A 9348-nucleotide genomic window follows, 5' to 3' on the forward strand; every position below is an offset into this window, starting at 1 on the left:
CTTCAAGGTAGTTCTATTGACCTTCTTTGCATGAGATCCACACTTAAAAAATGTATTGACACCATTCTTCAATTATCTCATTTATTTATGCATCCCTGAATTCTTCAACATAAGAATCGTCATAGTACTGCAATATATAAATGATCCACCATATATTAATTTTAATACATTAAATATTTTTATAACTTAAAAGTTAATATTGTTGACATACCATCTCAGGAATTATGCTCTCGTTATGAATAATGATGTCATTCATGAACCTCATGATGCAATAGCCACAATCTAAGCTATTTTTCTTTTATCTTGGACACTAAAAGTTAAAGAATCAATGAATATGTATTAATGCATTAAATTTCAATTTAATGAATGATTCTAATTACCTTAATTATATTTCAAGTGTAGGCCACATCAAAATTTATAAAGGACCTTGGAATTGATTGTTTTGTGTTAGTGTGATATAACACAATCGTCCTAATGAAACAGTAAAAAATATGTTAGTAATGAATTTAAATAATTAAATAAATATGTAAAATACTTTATGCACTTACATATTAATCAACTCTAATAAAATTTGTTTCTTCCTTAGTTCTCCTCCAAGAGAATCGAGATAATATATCTTTGGAGTGTTGCTGAATGGTTTGGCGGCGATCAACATCCAATGGTCCCTAATAATATTAACAAGTGTTGCAAAATTATAATTAATCCATTAAATTAGAAATAAAAAAATTATTAAGATAAGTGAGAATTATGTTACCTTGACAGTATGGTATTATGAATAATGTTCCCTTTCGAGCCCTTGCTTTGAAATTTTCACTTAATGCCTTTGCTTGTTTTAAAATTTTGTTGCTTTTAATTAAAGCATATGCACTCAGTTCATGAGGACTAATGAAGAAGAACTTCATTTGTAGATCAAAAGGGACAATAAATTTGTCATACAAGCACCTATTACAAATACAAGAAATGGATTAGTTTATATTTAAAATATTAACTATTCATATATGAAAAAAATTTGCCATATGTAGAGGCTGAGAACAGTGAGACTGGACATATCATGTTAAAGTACTTCATTAATAACATCAAACGAAAGCATATCATATTAGTCTTTGCCATATATACTAACCTCGAACGGGATTTGCAGGATTAAAGGATTATACCTATGAATTGTTACATATGCCTGGAGTAAATTTTTGTGTTGGCTTGGCAATTGAGGCTCTTGTTCAGGCACAGCTTTATAGGAGACTGTCTTTTTAAAAGAGAGCCTAGATTGGGGTATCATCTTTTTTTTTTAACCGTGCATCTTTGTAGTCTTTTTGGGACTTGGTATCCTAACTTGACTAGCTTGCCATCCAACAAAACTACCCGTCGCCTTTTTAACAATACCTACGTCCTTAGTAGGAATAGGTAGCGGATAGTTCAAATCCTTCAGCACATCAATAGCAACACATACATTAAGACGCAAGGAGTGACATATTATGTAGCATGTCTCCCGACAAATAAAACACCCAACCGATAGCAACTACATGATGATTTGAGCTATTTGCCAACAACTCACATAGGCTCTCACCCTATATTAATAAGTAATATACTATATTAAAGTTATGGAAAATAAAAATAGTGAAACATAAGTGAAATAAATTAATAAAATTTTACTTTAGGGAGATTTTTAACAAGCTGCATAACATTATAACTACCTTTCCCTCTGGGACTAATATGAAACTCTACCTCCCACCTCTCCTTGTCCTTTAACAAAGCTTCAATCATGTCCCATTACCTAGATAGCTCCTCTTTCAAGGTGGCAATCTTAGCCCTTGCACCCACATCCTTTGTTAACCTTGCCTTCTTCTGTGATGCAAATATTTATTTCTTTGAAACATCGAAACCATATCCCTTAACTCGACCAGGGTGTTTGGGATTACCCAATGCCTTGCCTAAGACATAATCATCAAGTGTACCACTTTTATTAATCTCAGCCTATGCAATATATAGTAAGAAAGTTAAATTAGTTAATTGAGTATAAAAAAATATTAAGTTAATGTACTTATACATTTGTTGGCAAGATCCTGAACATGTTCATCAACAATCTTTCTTTTTTTATTGGTTTGACCTTCTATGAAGAGTCTGTGACGTGAAACTAAGCTTGCCCCTAAACTCTCTCCTCAATCTACGAATTTAAATAAATTTGAATATGAGTATAGTACATATATCCATGAAATAAGCTAAAATTATATAGTATAAATATTAACTTATCATTTGCTGCTCAATTCTTGCGTATCCTATGTGCCCCTTCTTGTAAGGGTATAAATCTTTCTCATGCAACTCTTTATTTTTATGGCTCCACTCCTGTGCAAAACACATAGAATTATATCAATAAAATTAAATATGTTGACAATAGTAAAAAATTAATTCATCTCATTGTTCTTATTTAAAATTGTCTATTAAGACATTGAGCAACAAATTCATCCCACTGTTCTTATGAAAGTAATGGCCTTATCAAGTCGGAGACCTCAGCACTAATGTTTCCTCTTGATTTTTTAATGTATTTCGCTCCCATGAAATACCAAAACGTCCACAATGCTTTTCCAACTTGTTGGATGACAAATTTCATCTAACTAGCATCAATTACAAATGCTGATTGTAAATCAAGATAATTAATTAGATTTTTAGTTAAGTAATTTCAATTGACTACAACAATGTGAGTAAAGTATTTTACCTATACTTGCTTCCAAATATAATTTTTTGTAGCTAGACTAATATCGTTCCAGTGCCTAATTGTAATCAGCACATTTGCTTTTGCCACAAATCCTATGTAGCTAATGAATTTATTTCTGTTAGTCTTGATAGGTTGACCTTTAAAATTTCATTCAACTTCATATTTTTGTCTAGCAGTTCTTCTTCTATTCACCTCAGCCATCAATGTCAATCCTCTTGTTATTTGATTTACTTCTTGCTGAATTTGTTGGTCATTCATCTCAACGTTAGGATTAGCACTACTAGGTCCACTAAGACCAGCACTCTTTTAAGAAGCCATTTACCTACAAAAGTAAAAAAATAATAAATAACAATATAAAAAGTAAAGCACATAATAAGTAATTTACAGGTTTAATGTAAATCACACATTATAAAATAAATATAGCACATAATAAATAACAATAAAAATTTAAATCACACAAAATAAGTAACCTACAGGTTTAAATTATTCTTTTTCTTTTTCTTGTACGTTCCTTATATTTGCTCGAATGCTTTTACCTCTTTTCTTTAAAATCTAAATACCTTCATTATGATCATTTCTCATATAAAAGGCTTCATCCTTAACTAAGTAACTTTTAAATGATATCCCCATAAATAGATCATTTTCAATTGTAGAATCATTCATATCTTCGTTTATTTTACTACTTAATAAAATGATAGACCAATTTACTTTAGCTGAATCAGGAACAAAGAACACTTGTTGAACTTATAAGAGCCAAAATAAAAGGCTCATCTTTATAACCTTCTTTATTAAGATCCACCATTAAGAACCCTAAGTTATCAATTTTATGACTATTTTTACGATCAACCCACTTACAACTGAAAATTAAAACTTAAAATTTGATGTAATCTAACTCCCAAATGTGCTTAATTATCCCAAAGTATGACATTTTTGCATACAAGGTATTTTTGTCTTTAGTACTAAATATATGCATTGCTTAGGCTATAAGAGTTACACCACTATTTTGCATTTTTCTCCGATCATCTTGCTCTTTGGTATAAAATGTGTACCCATTAATGAGATAGCCAGTGAAGGAAAAAACTTGTTTATTTGGACCTTTTGCCAATCATTTTAATTTTTCAGAAATTGAATCAGGATCAGCAATCAACTTCTCAAGAATGTGCTGTTTCAACCAAATTGTAAAACTTTTATTATGCTTGTTTGCATACCAAATCTCTGATCTATTAGGGTTATCTCACTTAAGCTTGGCTATGTACATCTCTACATACTCTTCAACCTCTATAGAGTTGTGCAGTACATATAAATGTGCTTGTTCCCATTGTAAGTTAGAGATTGTAACTACTTTATTGCCCATGATTCCTTCTCCATCAATTCTACCATCATACCGAGAACTCAGAAGACTAATATGGTTGACATTTGATAAGTACTCAGTACAAAATTTAATTGCCTCCTCACAAATGTATCGTTCAACTATACAACTTTCAGGTCGACTCCAATTTTTTACATATCCTTTTAGCATCTTCATGTAACGCTCAAATGGATAAATCCATTTCAAAAAAATTAGGCCACACATTTGTATCTCTCTAACCAGATGAATAGTGAGGTGACCATTATATCAAAGAATGCAGGCGGAAAATATATTTCAAGTTCACACAAGATTAACACAATTCAGCTTTGCTATCTTGGCAATTTTGTTAGGTCAATCACTTTACTACATATAGACTTAAAGAAGAAACACAATTTTGTGGTTGTGGCTCAAATCGTATTAGGTATAATAGAATGTATAGCCACTAAAATAAAATTTTTCATCAACACATGGCAATCATGCGATTTTAAACCCTTCAACTTCAAATCCTTTAATGACACAAGGCCCTTAATATTTGAAGAGTACACCTCTAAAACTTTAACAGTAGCAAGCGACTCACAAAAAGTTTTCTTTTCTTTTCTAGATAGTGTATGAGCTACTATACAAATAAATGTGCAACTTTCCTTCTCTTGTGGAGCCAACTCTTCCCTTATCCCTATAGAAATCATATCAAGTCTTACTTTGATGCCATCTTTGGCCTTTCTCAAAATATGAAGTAATGTACCAATCAAACTGTCGCAGACATTTTTTTTTCAATGTGCATGACATCAAGAAAATGTCTCACATATAAGGATTTTCAATATGGTAGGTCAAAAAAAATAGACCTTTTCTTCCACCTATATGTCCCAAGATGTTTTGCAAAAGATTTGCCAAACTTGATATTTAAATTCTTCACCTTATTAAAATATTGTTCACCTATCAGTAGCAAAGGTGCCTTACTTTTTTCTGAATTCTCATTGAAAGCTTTTTCTAGGTGTCGATAATAATGATTAGGATGCAACCATTTACGATAACCGAGATAGAAATTCTTCATTTCATGTTCTAATCTCATTGAATGTGTGCCCTCTTCATAAATAGGACATCTGAGTTTTCCTTTGATACTATACCTTGACAGATTACCATATACTAGAAAATCATTAATTGTGCCAAACAACAATGCTCTTAAATTGAACCTTTCCTCTCTATATCCATCATATACCTCAATACCGTGCTCCCACAATAATTTTAAATCTTGAATTGTAGGAGCCAAATATATATATCTATATAATTTCCTAGCTGTTTGGGCCCCGAAATTAGAATGGATAGCATCATATGTGTTCACTTCATACATAGCCATGGAGGTAAGTTGTAAATTACCAAAATAACTAGCCATGTACTGTGACTGCTACTTTGAAGCTCGTATGGATTCATTCCATCAGTAGATAATATGAGGCAAACGTTTCTATCTTCTGCTCCAAAGTCAGGGTAATTGAGATTAATTTTTTTCCATTAAGAAAAGTCAACTGGATGTTGAAGCTTCCCATCTTTGATCCATTCATCCGTATGTCGTGTTAAATTTTTTGCATCCTCTAAACTACTGTACAGTCGTCCAAATCTAGATACAATGGAAAAATACCATAACACCTTCTCTAGACTCTTCCTGTTCTCTTTGTAGCGCAAGGCATTATATTTTGGACACTCCATTAATGATGCATATTCATTTCTAAATAATATGCAATCATTAGGACAGGCGTGTATTTTCTCATAATTCATGTCAATTGAGTGTAGCATTTGTTATACCTCATATATATTCATTGGAAGCTCGTTATTCATAGGTAGAAGTTGTTTTATAAGTGTAAGATTTTCTATAAAGCTCTTATCACTTCATTCATTGCTCACTTTCAAGTTGTACAATTTCAACACCACTTACAACTTTGTAAATTCATTGCAACCAACATACAAGGACTTCTCTGCATCACTTTTCAATATCTCTAACATTTCAGGACAATCCTCAAATTCTCTTTCAATTGCGTTGGCCATCTCTTCAAGACAATCACCATTATAAGTATCTGTGTCATAATCATCTGATTTAAAGCTTCCTTTATACTCCCAATTACTAGTACACTAATTCTTTATATTCTCTTCATGCTTATGCCAATACTTGTAATTTTCATCAATTCCATAGCACACTAAATGATCTTCCAACTCAGATGCACTAATTTGTTTTAAAAGACCACATCTTACGTAAGGACACACTATTCCTCTAGAGTCTTTTTTATACTCAAGAGCAAACCTCATAAACTCTTTCACACCATTCAAATACTCTTTATTTAATTGATTGGCAGACATCCATTCTTTATCTATAACTTTTTAATCTAAAGGACAATTCATTTAATGAAATGTGATTAGTGACTCATGAATATAGAGAGAAAAGAATGATAGAAAGATTCTCAATAAAAAAATTGACTACTTTACATATAATATAGAGTAATTAATGAATTATGAGTCACAATACATGAGCATTCACATATTCCTTTAACCGTTGAAAAAAATTCGACAGCATAACAGCATAAAAAAAGTATTTTTCAAGCTAAATCCTTCTTTTTAGTCCTGACATCTCACTCAACAAACTAATTTCAACTATCTACAATCACAACACTAACAAAATTCTCACAAAATAGCATTTTCAAATTAACTCTAATTATTATAAAATTATATTTAAAATTCTTTCAAAAATTATAGAAAAAAGAAAAATACTATAAACATCATTTTGAATCAATATTTTCTATCTCATTGATCATTCTAAGGTTACACATATCCTATATTAGCAATCCCAAGCCAAGAACAAATCATTCTTTACCAAATGTAAAAATATCAATAAAATAACAATGATTTTTAGAGAAACCGTGCGTCAGTTTTAGTCACTAAAATGAACTTCAATTATAATGAAAATTGGCACACTAGTACATTTAATATGTAGTTTTGAATGATAAAACTACTCTGATCAAACAAGGCATGAAATTTAAATTAAAAATTATTGAAATAAATCAGTCAAAATTCATAGAAAAATATAATCATCATAAATATCCCATTTTGATGACTAGTTTTCATCTTAATAGTCATTCTAAGGCCAAGTATATCATCTACTATTATTCTCACATCAATAACACATCAAACATTAACAATTTTTGACACCCCATAATATCAAAATGGGCAACAAATGAGGAGAAATTTAAACAACCAAAATTAACTAATAAAACAATCCATAACATTAAATAAATCAATCTCATAATTTAGAAATCTAAGGATATTGGAAGAAAATGAAGAAAGACTATAGAAATACATGCCCATATACCTTGGAGAAGAGAGGATGAAACACAAAGAGAAAGCAAATGAGAGGGCAACAGACTACATAGGTGGTGGCACATTCATGTTAGATAGGATGAAGGTGGTTGATAGCAACAATGGAAGAAGATTGAGAGATTTCTATCGATTTGTGTGCAAGTGGAGAAGAAAGAATGCGCGAGAAGATGAACGAGAAGGAATTAAAAAATAAGACTGAAAACTAATTAAAAAATAGAATAAATGATGAGTATTTTAAGAAACTAAAATGTTGGACAACAATAAATGATAGGTGTTTAAAATACCCTCATATATTATTCAGACTTTAAATGATGGGTATTTAAAATACGGGTCATTTAAAGTTAAGTTTTTTTTTATTTTTTTCCTTCTCAAAAATGAAACATTGGGCTAAAATAAATGATGTAATGATGGGTGTTTAAATATCCATTATTTATTTTCTGATCATCACCCATCTTTCTCATATGTGACGTATTTTTATTTAACTGTCATTTTTTATGACGTTTTTACATTTTTTTAGTAGTATTTTTCTAGCCCAAAATAGTAGGTTCAGAATTGACATGATCAAGGAAAATAACATTAAGGATCAAGTTTAATAATCTATGACCCATTAGAAGATTCCAACTCATGTAATAGAAATGGTTATTTAATGGTGGGGTTTATTTGAGCTAGGCTCAATTCTATATAAAACATTCTATACAGCCCAATCCAACCCAAACAAAAATTTATCAAAATGTTCTTTTGTATAATATTACCTTCGTCCCAATTTGTAATATATTTTTAGATAAAATCAAGCTTACCTATAAAATTTATTAAATATACTTTATAATGTTATTTTTTTAAATATAAACTTAAAAATATTCTTAATTTAATATTCAATTTATGAAAAAATATTAAAGAGAAAGAAAATTTAATGAGAAGTGTAAATTGAAAAAGTATCAATAGTAAAATATTTTTTGGTCAAAGTATCTTCTATTTTGAAACATTAAATTCCCGTGTCTTGTAAATTAGAATAGAGGAATATTTACTTATGTTATATCCTTTTCAAATTGTAAATAGATTATTAATTATTATTATTATTATTATTATTATTTATTAATTAGTTCATATATATCATGCTAACATTGTAAATACACTAAAAGAGAATTAAATAATACAATTATATTACAATAAAATTTGAAGGAATAAAATGAACTATCAAAACTTTTAGGATAAATATAATTTTTGATCACTATACTTTATTCACATTTTGTTTTTGATACTTATACTTTTTTTTTGTGTTTTAGATTCTTACACTTTTATTTTTTATTATTTTCAGTCCCTCTATGAGCAAAGTATAGGGACTTTGGAAGGACCCAAAACAATAAAAAATAAAAGTATAGGGACTTAAAACATTAAAAACAGTATAGGGATCAAAAGTAAAATGCGAGTAAAGTATAGAGACAAAAATTTTGTTTACCTAAAATTTAAATACATGATAAAATTGTAAATTTGTATCGTAGGATTCTTTTAGGTGCTACGCTCGAATTCAAACTTTCAAAATGATTTGGACATTAGCATAACACTATGTCAATAATAAATTTTTATATCTCAAGATTTTCAAAAGTGGAGCCGATAATATGGGCGAATTGAGCTTATTTTTATTCAGATCGAATTTAAAATATCCTATTATTAAAAAAAAAAGCTCATATAATCAATCCAACCCTACCTTTTTTTTTCAACTGGGTTCAGGCTAGGCACATTATGCTTAGCCAAAATTATCGACTTTACATACATATAGAATTGGTAATTTTAACAGTATAGCTTATTCGAGTTGGGCTCAATACAGGCCGAGCTTAGTCAAATCAGTTTAAAGTATCTTGCCATTTTAAAAAATTCTACATACTCAAGTATGACTTTAACTTTTTCAGGTGGGTTCAAGCTGACCCGTAAG

Source organism: Prosopis cineraria, unplaced genomic scaffold (genome assembly GCF_029017545.1).
Source record: "Prosopis cineraria cultivar Desert tree isolate PC_DT_omini unplaced genomic scaffold, ASM2901754v1 PC197, whole genome shotgun sequence".
Lineage (NCBI taxonomy): Eukaryota > Viridiplantae > Streptophyta > Magnoliopsida > Fabales > Fabaceae > Prosopis > Prosopis cineraria.